Raw genomic sequence first — 11,434 nt, 5'->3', positions numbered from 1 at the left:
AAAGTTAACTGAGCGCCCCTTTTGCTTACATAAGGCTCCAAATTCGAGCCTCCTTGGTTGCATTGTGTGAGCAATTTCCTTGGCCCAAGTAGCGCTCAGTTGAAACTCCTAACGCAGCACCTTTTGTTTTGGTGGGAGCTTCCTTGTTCGAATCATGGTGGTTGCACTTTTGCCAATTTGGTTTCAAGGAGTAGCGCTCAGTTAGATAAGGGAACTAAGCGCCCCTTTGCTTTGTGAAGAAGCTCCAAGTTCGAAACTTGTTGAGGCCACCTTGGCTCCTTAATTGATGTAACTAGCGTTCCTTTTGTTTGCATAAGGTCCAAGGTTTGAACCTTGGCCATTTCATTTTGGTCAATTCACTTGCTTGTAGCGCTTCCTCCATGTCCTCCAAGTGCTTGGTTCGAAACCTGGCTGCCCCCTTCCTTGTTGTTGCGCCTTGCATTTTTCCTTGGGGAGGCACGAAAAAGTGAACAAAGTTAACTGAGCGCTATTGATTTTGCTTGCTTCCTTGGGCGCTCAGTTAACTCTCTTCACGTAGCGCCATAGGCCTTGGTGCTTCCTTGGCCTTGTTTGGTTTGGTGCTGGGCTAGCGCTCAGTTAAGTGGGTTCACTGAGCGCTATGCCCTTTGCCTCCTTGGTTGATGCACCACGCTTTTGTTTTCTTAGGTCATACTTTCCAAGTGTGGCCTAAGGTCCAAAGCGTGCCAAAAATTCCTTTTTCAACCATTTCTTCACCAACAAATAATCAAAACAACCAATTAAAGCATCACCAAATTCACAAGGTTCATAAATTATTCAAAAACCAACTAATCTTAGCTTAAACCTTATGATTTAGTGTCAAATAAAAGATGGTTGATTGATTTAACAAAACCATGCAAAATCACTTCAAATTACTTACTTCTAATGCAAGAAAGTGCATAAAACCTAATGAAACAAGTGAAAAATGCTTGAAAAGCTAGCATAAGATGACTTTTCATCATAGTACAGCTTGACATTTATCGAGGTTTGTTTATATTCCTCGTTGTGTTAGTAAGAACCCAAGGAATTTTCCTCCATGCTCTCCAAATATATTTTTCTCAGGGTTTAACCTCGCAATATATTTCCGAAGTTGTTGAAAAACTTCGAGAAGGTCAGCCTGATGAGTTTCTTTTGAACTTGATTTGACTACCATGTCATCAACATAAATTTCAGTGTTCCGTCTGATTTGGTCTTTGAAGACTTTGTCCAACAGTCGTTGGTAAGTAGTACCTGCATTTTTTAACCCAAAAGGCATAAATTTATAACAGAAATTACCGTGGTCGGTTATGAACGCCATTTTGTCTTTGTCGTCTGGGTGCATTAGTATCTGATTGTAGCTGGAATAAGCATCCATGAAGCTGAGTACTTGAAATGTCTACCAGTCTATCAATGTTCGGTAGTGGATATGAATCTTTTGGAAATGCTTTACTCAGATCTGTAAAATCCACACATACGCCACTTTCTTGAGTCCTTTTTTTTACCATAACCACATTTTCTAACCATGATGAAAATTGGAGTTCTCGGATGAATCCTGCATCGAGTAATTTCTGGGTTTCTGCCACTGCTGCATTTCTTTTTTCTATTCCCAAGTTTCGTTTTTTCTGTCGCACGGGACGAGCATTAGGGTTGACGACGAGTCTATGGCATATGAAATTTGGGTCGATTCCCAGCATGTATGCAAGAATCCATACGAAAAGGTCAGAATTAGACCTGAGTAGTTTGACGAGATTTTGCTTGGTACCTGTGGAGAAAACAGAGCCAATGTTAGTGAATTGATCGGCATCAGTCAGTTGTACCTTGCGTAAGTCGCCTATTGGAGCAAGTCAGCTAGTATTATTTCGCAAATCCAACTCGGCAAAGGTTGGGATGTTTTTTATATTGTAAACATAGTTGACCAGTTGGGTAGCCTCCTTTTATGTTGTTTTTGTCTTTAGGACAGCATTGTAGCATTACCGAGCATCCTTATGGTCGGCATGCATCATTGCGACGATGTTATCCTATACAGGAAATTTAACACAAAGGTGAATAGTAGAAACAATAGCACCAAACGAGTTAAGAGATGGTCATCTCAGGATAGCATGGGCTGATGCAATTAACCACTAGAAATTGGATATCTAGTGTCTTTGAGTATGGGTGTTCTTCCAACGTCGTTTTTAACCATACATAACCTGTTATTGGCACCCTCTCACTGGAGAAACCTACCAGTGCTCTCGTTGAGGGTTGTAAAATATTTTACTGAGTTGCATTTTCTGAAAAGTCAAATAGAATAATACGTCAGCGCTACTTCTGGGATTAAGCAAAACCTTCTTAACCGTTAATTCTTCTATGTGTGCTGAGATTACGATAGGATCATCTAAATTTGGGCTTTCTGAATTAAAATCAGTTGCATCAAAAGAGATAGGCCCGCTTTGAGGTAAGACAGGTTGTGTGCGTGAAGATCCTTCCATGGTTAACATGGCTCGATAGCTTCTTTTTCGAGCTGTGTTTGTGCTACCACCACCTGCGAACCCTCCTGCGATGTAGTTAATAATTCCTCTTGCCGAGTTCCTTTGTCTTTCGAAAGGCCACTATATTCAATACGATCTGTTGTTGGTCTTGTTTCCTCCTTTTGGTTTTGACTGCTAATGTACTTGACCAGTAGTCCTTGCCTTGCTAGCCTTTCGAGTAGATCCTTGGCTACTACGCATTCGTCGGTTGTATGCCTAAACTTCTGGTGGAATACACAGTGCTTACTTTTATCTACATACCTTTGTTCTTGGTAACTTCCTGCTCTGCTAGGTGGCTTTATGAGCTTGGTATGGAGGATTTCTTTTATTATGTTTTCTCTTTATGTGTTGAACTTCGTGTAAGATTTGAATTTTGGTGTCAGCTTGAAAGGCTTGCTTTGGTCTCGTGGTTGGTTTGATCTTCTCTATCTATCCTCGTCTCTTTTTGGCACTTGGGTTGTTTGTTTGTCGACTTTCCTAGCTTCTCTTAACTCCTCGATCTCTATTTGTCCCGATGCTTTATCTCTGAATTTGGCTAATGTTTTGGGTTTTGATACTGCAATGGTTTCCTGAAACCGTCCTAGGCGAATACCACTTTTTAGCGCATGAAGATGCACGTTGGGACTGAGGTCGGGGATTTTCATCGCCACTTTGGCGAATCGCATCATATAATCCTTCAATCTCTCATGTTGACCATGTTTGATGGTGCTGAGGAAATCAGAATCATGAATGTAAATCTTAGACGTTGCAAAATGGTTGACAAACAGGTCAGTAAATTCGTCAAAGCTCGAAATTGATCCTGCAGGAAGACTAGAAAACCATAATAATGCTGCTCCATCTAAAAAGGTTGGGAAAGATCTGCTTAAAATTGGATCAGAAGGACCGTTTAAAAGTAAAATCATAGATTCAAATTTAGTGACATGAATTTTGGGGTCACTAAAACCCTCATATGGTTTTAGTGTAGTGGGAAGTGTGAAATTATTTGGTATTTGGAAATCCATGATTTCTGCAGAGAAAGGATTTGTTATTTTGGAGGGCCGGTCTCCTTCACGGTGTTTGTTTTAGACGTAGGCTCGTCTTCGGGATTCTCCTTATCTGTGTTCTTTTTGTCCCTTTCCTTGTCTGGTCGGCTCGCCAAGAGCTCGGTCATCTTCCTCACTTCTGCCTGGAGGTTAGCGTTCATAGCCACCAGTTCAGCGTGAGTGGGAGTTGATGATTCGTCGGCGATGTTGAGAGTCCTACAGGAGAAAAGGTGAAACGCACAGAAAAATAATGAAATGTGGGGTCAGTTAAAAAATTGGCCCCACGGTGGGCGCCAATGTTACTGCCGATGATGTTTCTGTCGAGGATGTTCCAAGCTGTAACTTTTTTGTCTGAAGGAATCACTCGAGGTCCTCCGTGTAGTGAGTTTGGATAATTCTTGGAGCTGAGACGCGGTCGTGGAACCTGCAAAAAAGACTCTGATGCCCAAATCAGTATGATATCTACCAGAGTATTAAAAATATCGAGAGGCAAGTTCTTTGAGTGTCTTGTGTCTTATATCATCCTCTATCTTTGGCTAAGGATAATATTTATAATCATTCCAGGTGAATGAATTGGTGACTGTTTTTGAGATCTAAGGGGAGTTCAAGATATCGGGAGAGGGTTGTTTTCGTGAACAGTTTTTGCTTTTACCAAGGTATAACTCGTTTTGACCGATTAATAAGGGATACGATATATGTAATCATGTCCTTGTGTCATATAAAAAAAATTAAAATTTGTGTATCTACGTATTTCGTATTGTATTTATATTAGTGTTTGTATTCCATAAGTTCTCTCATTCGAGAATATAATAATAATAGTTGAAAGTGTAGTTGCTGGAAATTTAGGGGTGGCAAAACGGGTTGAATCCGTCGGGCCGATCTGCTAAACCCGCTAAAAAAGGCGGATCGGGCTAGGATTTGGAGCCCGCCAAATTAGAAAAATCCGCCAAACCCGCACCGCCAAATTGGCGGATTTTGGTGGGGCGGGACGGGGCGGTTCGCCGGGCCGAAGATTTTTATTTTTCTTTTTTTTATTAAATAAAAGAGTGATTACTATTATAAAATTAATAATTATAGAATTTTCAAACACTTTTTTTTTGTTTTTATTTTTATTCTTCTTTTAGTTATTAACTTTATTTATTTTATTTTACAATTTCGTGTATTTGCTCAAATTATGTGACTTATTTTTTAAAATAAAGATGATTCTATTGACAAATATTATTTTGAACAATTTTATTGAAGTTAAAAATAAAAAAAATATAGTGAAAAAATTATATTATAATTTGACTATTTTTTATTTGTATTTGATTTTTTAATTATTATTTTTTGGTTAATTTTAATAAATTTTATTTTTCAAAAAAAAAAGAGTCAAGCGGGTTAGCCCGCCGACCCGCCAATCCGCCATAAAATGGGGCGGGCTAGCATTTTGAACCTATCTTAGTTGGCAGGGCAGACCGGTCCGCCCCGTTTATAGGACGGGCCTAGGCGGGGCGGGGCGGGTTGGGACGGGCCGACCCGCTTTGCCACCCCTAGCTAGAAAGGAATTGAGTATTGTATAGCAAAATTATTTGCTATTTGAAGTGTTTTAAATTTAATCATAGCCCAGAAATATGTTTTTAAGAGTCTAGAGTGTGAAAATAATTTTTTTGGAAGCCTTTTCTCTTGGTGTATTCTTAGTGTTCACGCTGAGCAAGACATCATAAGTATGAAGCATCTAAATTCTTGGACTATTCCATTTGGCTTAATCAATCCAACAGGATGCCATGTCTTTGTGTCATACAAAAAAATTAAAATTTGTGTATCGAAGTATTTTATATTGTATCTATATCAGTGTTTGTATTCCATAAATTCTCTCATTCGAGACTATAATAATAATAGTTGGAAGTGTGGCTACTGAAAAAAGCTACCGGAATTGAGTATTGTATAGCAAAATTATTTGCTATTTGAAGTGATTTAAATTTAATCATAGTCCAAAAATTTGGTTTTGAGAGTCTAAAGTGTGAAAATTATTTTTTTTTTTGGAAGTCTTTTCTCTTGGCGTGTTCCTAGTATTCACACTAAGCAAGACATCATAAGTATGAAGCATCTATATTTTTGGACTTTTTCATTTGGCTTAATTAATCCAACGAGAGGCTAATGCAGGAAAGACCTACTTGTAAAGAAAGGTTAAATACAAAAAAAATGAGTTGATTGATTTGTATTTTTATTTTTACTTTTATTTTTATATTTAAAATTTTAATAAAAAAGAAAAAATGAAAATAAAAAGCAAAATGTTATTATTTGTATTCTTTTTCTAAAAATAAATAAAAATATTTAAAATAAAAATGGAAACCAATTTTTTTTCGGTCAAGAATTTTTTTCCACAAAATAGACCCGACCTGAAAAACTAGAAAGTCTAGGGGATAAACTTTCACTTATGATTTTTTTGGCAGCACATTGGAAATTGTAGTGTGGTTATGTTGTTTGTTGGGTTACGTAGGCCCTGACAAAAAAAATGGGTACAATAACTGGCCCTGACAAAAATGTTATATTGAAATAAATAATTTTAAAAATTATTACAAAAATACTTAATTCAGCCTTATTTCGTTTACAAATAAGTTTTCACGTATCTCGTTTACACTGTAAAGGAGATAAGACTGTGCGAGTGACACGTGGGTATCTCGTTTAAAGTGTAAATGAGATACGTGCAAGCTTATCTGTTTACACTGTAAACGAAATAAGGCTGGGTTACCCCTATATATAGAAGTCGTTTACAGCGTGATTTTGGGCACCATTTCCAATCTTTCGACCACTTTCTCCTCTCTTCTATTCTTGTCTGACCATATTATCAACTGAGACGAAGATGACGCACGCAGATGCATGGGATGCGGACATCAATAGGATGAACACGACGTGGCACTAGGCTGGGGCAGCTGACTTTGCGGTTAGTTTTCTTATGTAGACGTTTATATTATGCCATACATGGGTACTTACCAAAAACTAGGATACAACTTGTATCGTTAGCAACAGGTCACTGATAGGGTATAATTCTAGGAATATGGTTCTCATTGTTTTAGTTTATTAGTTACGTGTTTCTTAATTTATTAATTTAGTTATTAACTATCCAAGTGAAAGCTATTTTTTAAGTTTAGTGAAGTATTATGTAAAATTTGTATTTACCTAAATTAAGTTAATAAGTTAAAGTTTGATAATTACAATATTAATATCTTTAGTGAATGTTTTTTAATTTAAGTAACGTATTGAGGAAATCTTTATTAATTAATTAAGTAAATATTAACGTAAACGAGATTTATCTGTTAGTACACAGGTGTAAATTTCTGTTAATGTCGACTGTATACAATATTTAATTCAATCTGTTATGCCGGTGCACGAGTACAAATTTTTAAACATGTGGTCTTTTTCTTTTTGTCAGAGGCCTCGCTTACTTTTGCCTCAATGAGTGAGTCACACGATTTCACCACCGAATGTCATCGTCCCCTATTTGAGGGAGGCTGACTTCAGCAACGCAGTGTGGCCCAAGGACTTCATCTTTGACAACTCCCTAATCAGTGCATTTATGGAGCGCTGATGTTCAGAGACCCACACGTTCTACCTGCCATAGAGTGAGGCCACTATCACCCTATAGGATGTGTCTTACCACCTTAGGGTACATGCGCACAGGGAGCCAGTGGGGGTGCTTCCGTAATTTCTTCAGATGGGATAGCATAGCGACATGAGAATTGGTGGAGCGATTACTCAGTGTCGGGCCTCCGGTAGTTGCACACGCAGAGGAAGGAGTCATTCTCGCACAAGCTTAAATGGATGTGGGACCGTGTCAACCATATGCTTCAGACGGATGATCTGGAGACACTCCGATAGAATGCAAGATATTACATCTTGTTACTGATCAGAGGTTACTTAAAGCGTATAAATGAGATTCATGTTGCTTATCTTGGTTTACAATATCCACTTCTTTTTCCATATGGAGAAGATGGCTACAGAATTGATATTCAACATAAAATCATCGGGAGTTTGAAACCTAACAAGAGGAGCAAATTGACCATGCGATAATTTTTTGCATTTAGGCTTCAAACCAGGAAAACAGAAGCTCCAACAATACTGGTTTCTAAAAAACTTTTTCAGCAATTTGTAGTGGATGCTTACACTATGGTTGAGTCAGAACGTTTGTTATATTTTAGGATTCATCAAAAGGAACTTAGAGCTGATGATTACAAGAGTTTGAAAAATGCTAAATCTACAGGTCAAACAAGTGGCTCAAGTGTAGGAAAAAGAATAGTTTTGCCATCAATTTTTATAGGAGGTAGGCGTTATATGGATGGCTTATACCATGATTGTGTTGCAATTTGTGGCCATGTTGGTTATCCAGATTTGTTCATCACTTTCACATGTAATTCAGAATGGCCAGAGATCAAGCGACTCTTAGACCCTTTACATCTCAAACCAGTAGATCGTCCTGACATTGTTTGTCGAATGTTCAAAATGAAGCTTGATATGCTAATTAAAGATTTGAAAAAGGAAAGATTCTTTGGTAAAGTTGTTGCTGGTAAGTTATACATTAAAAAAAAGTATATACTATTTTAAGAACATCAAGTATATCTATAGTTGCTAATATGTACTATATTATGATTTATGTGCAGATGTTCATACAATTGAATTTCAGAAACGAGGTCTACCACATGCTCATATTTTGATATTCTTGGATTCTTTAAGCAAATTTTCAGATCCAAAAGATATAGATAAAGTAATTTGTGCTGAGATTCCTAATCAATTTGAGCATCCAGAGTTGTACAAGGCTGTAAAAAAATTTATGCTTCATGGTCCATGCGGTTCTGTAAATATATTTTCACCATGCATGAAAGAAGGTCGTTGTTCAAAGTTCTATCCCAAGTCTTTTGTCGATTTAACAACTATTGATGTTGAAGGGTATCCAATATATAGAAGAAGAAAGACTGGTTGTTATGCTGAAAAAGGAAATGTGGCTATAGATAATCGCTATGTTGTTCCTTATAATCCTTCTTTGCTAATGAAATATCAAGCACACATGAATGTTGAGTGGTGTAATCAGAGCAGAGCAATTAAGTATCTCTTCAAATATATAAACAAGGGTTATGATCGCGTCACTGCTATTTTAGATAATGCTGATGATAGTGAATGCTCAAATAAAGTTATTGATGAAATAAAAAACTATCTTGATTGTAGATATATATCCCCATGTGAAGCTGTTTGGAGAATATTTGCATACCCTATTCATTCTAGAGAACCTGCTGTACAGAGATTGAGCTTTCATTTGCCTGGTCGGAATCCAATTCTATATGAAGATGGTGAAGATATTGATGATATTCTGTCAAAACCCGGGATTGATCAATCAATGTTTACTGCATGGATGGAGGCTAATAACAATTACTCGGAGGCTAAAGAGTTGACATATTCTGAGTTTCCAAGATTCTTTGTTTATAATAAAAAAGAAAAAATCTGGTCAAGAAGAAAGTGTGGCTATACTATTGGAAGGCTTTATTATGTACCTCCAACATGTGGAGAGTTATTTTATTTACGAATGATGTTGAATTTTGTTCGAGGTCCTACCAACTATGACCAAATCAAAAGTGCAAATGGTGTTATTCACAATAGCTTTAGAGATGCTTGCTTTGCTTTGGGATTACTTAATGATGATAGAGAATATATTGAAGCTATCAAAGAAGCTTCATGTTGGGGTTTAGGTGATTATCTAAGGAAGCTTTTCACTGTAATGTTGATGTCAAATAGTGTGAGCAGACCAGAACATGTTTGAAAAGAAACTTGGAGGCTTCTATCTGATGATATTTTGTATAATGAAAGAAAATTGTCTAAAAATTCAGGTTCTCCTTTGATTCTAATAAAAATTTATTTTTTAATGATTCATATTGTGTTTCTTACTATAACTATTTTATTTGTTCTTATATTGTTTTTTCTTTTTATTTGCAGATTTATCTTTGACTGATGAAGAGCTAAAAACAAGATGCTTATATGAAATTGAGATGATATTGCAAGATAATAGGAAGAGCTTAAAGGAATATCCTCATATGCCTTTTCCAGAATATTTTGTGAGGCTGAAATTTCAAAATGGTTTAATTTATAAGGAGCTAAACTATGACAAGAATAATTTGAAAAATGAATTTTAAACATTATTCTCATCCTTAACACAAGAACAACAAGGTATTTTTGAGAAAATTGTGGAAGCAGTTTCTAAAGAAGATGGTGGAGTATTCTTTGTATATGGCCATGGAGGAACAGGTAAGACTTATCTCTGGATAGTTTTGACTTCTTTTTTAAGGTCACAAGGAATGATTGTTCTTACTGTTGCATTGAGTGGAATTGCTGCTTTGCTACTACCTGGAGGTAGAACAGCTCATTCTAGGTTTGCTATACCATTAACGGTGCATGAGGATTCTGTATGTAATATTAAACAAAATAGTGAACTAGCTGAGTTGTTAAAGCAAACAAAGCTTATCATATGGGATGAAGCATCTATGGTTCACAGATATAGTGTTGAGGCAGTTGATAAAAGTTTAAGAGACATTATGTCATCTACAAATAATAATAATGCTAATTTGCCTTTTGGTGGGAAGGTAGTGGTTTTTGGTGGAGATTTTAGACAAATTCTTCCTGTCATTCCTGGAAGTGGCAGGACAGAAATTGTTAATGCAAGCATATGTTCCTCTTACATATAGGACTATTGTAGTGTTTTGAGACTTTCAAAAAATATGAGATTAGAGGAATCTTCACATGCTGATAATGATGAATTGGCTTTGTTTTCACAATGGATCTTAAATGTTGGAGATGGCAATATAGGTGGGCCTAATGATGGCATCTCTGAGATTATGATTCCTACTGAGTTGCTCATATCAAATTTTGAAGATCTTCTTAGTTCTATTGTGGATTGTATATATCCAAATCTTCTTGAAAATCACTTGGATTCTAATTGGTTGCAATCACGAGCAATTCTTTGTTCTACGCTTGATGTCGTTGAGAAGGTAAATCAATATATTATCATGAAAATTTCAGGAGATGAAAAAATTTACTTGAGTTCAGATAGTGTTGACAAATCTTATGGAAGCGGACAGTATGCTACTGAAACACTTACTCCAGAGTTTTTAAATAGCCTCCAATGTTCAGGATTACCTCATCATGCTTTGAAGTTGAAGGTTGGAATTCCTATAATACTTTTAAGAAATCTAGACCAATGTGCAGGTTTATGTAATGGCACCAGGCTAATTATAACAAGGTTATCTAATCATGTTATAGAAGCAGAAGTATTAGTTGGAAGCTATCTTGACAAAAAGGTCTTAATCCCACGCATGTGCATGTCTCCTTCTCAATCACCGTGGCCTTTCAAATTGGATAGGAGACAATTTCTTATTGTTGTCTCATATGCCATGACCATCAATAAAAGTCAAGGACAATCTCTTAGCAATGTTGGAGTGTATCTTCCTAAACCCGTGTTTAGTCATGGACAACTTTATGTTGCTATATCTCGTGTTCGAAGTAAGAAGGGGTTAAAAATTCTTATTCACAACAAAGAAGGGCATGTTTTAAGTAGCACAACAAATATTGTATTCAAAGAAATTTTCTCAAATTTAAAATAGCATGTTATTTTTTATTATTACTATTTTTATTTTTTTATTATTTTTATTCTACATTACAATTAAACATTTTAGATATTTTTATTATATTTTATCATAGTTAATTTTATTCTAAATATAATTCACGGGTAAAAATACTAGTTGTATCTATATCAGTGTTTGTATTCCATAAATTCTCTCATTCGAGACTATAATAATAATAGTTGGAAGTGTGGCTGCTGAAAAAAGCTACCGGAATTGAGTATTGTATAGCAAAATTATTTGCTATTTGAAGTGATTTAAATTTAAT

The 11,434-nt window shown here is 36.2% G+C and overlaps 1 pseudogene; it reads left to right on the top strand.

The window, feature by feature from the left end:
* The first annotated feature begins 7,672 nt into the window (after positions 1 to 7,672).
* Positions 7,673 to 11,148, top strand: LOC148546589 (uncharacterized; annotated as a pseudogene).
* The last annotated feature ends 286 nt before the right edge of the window (positions 11,149 to 11,434 follow it).

This window comes from Arachis ipaensis, chromosome B9 (genome assembly GCF_059453495.1).
Source record: "Arachis ipaensis isolate K30076 ecotype BB chromosome B9, ASM5945349v1, whole genome shotgun sequence".
Lineage (NCBI taxonomy): Eukaryota > Viridiplantae > Streptophyta > Magnoliopsida > Fabales > Fabaceae > Arachis > Arachis ipaensis.
The sequence above is the reverse complement of the archived record's forward strand: the minus strand, read 5'-3'. Positions and strand labels throughout refer to the sequence as shown.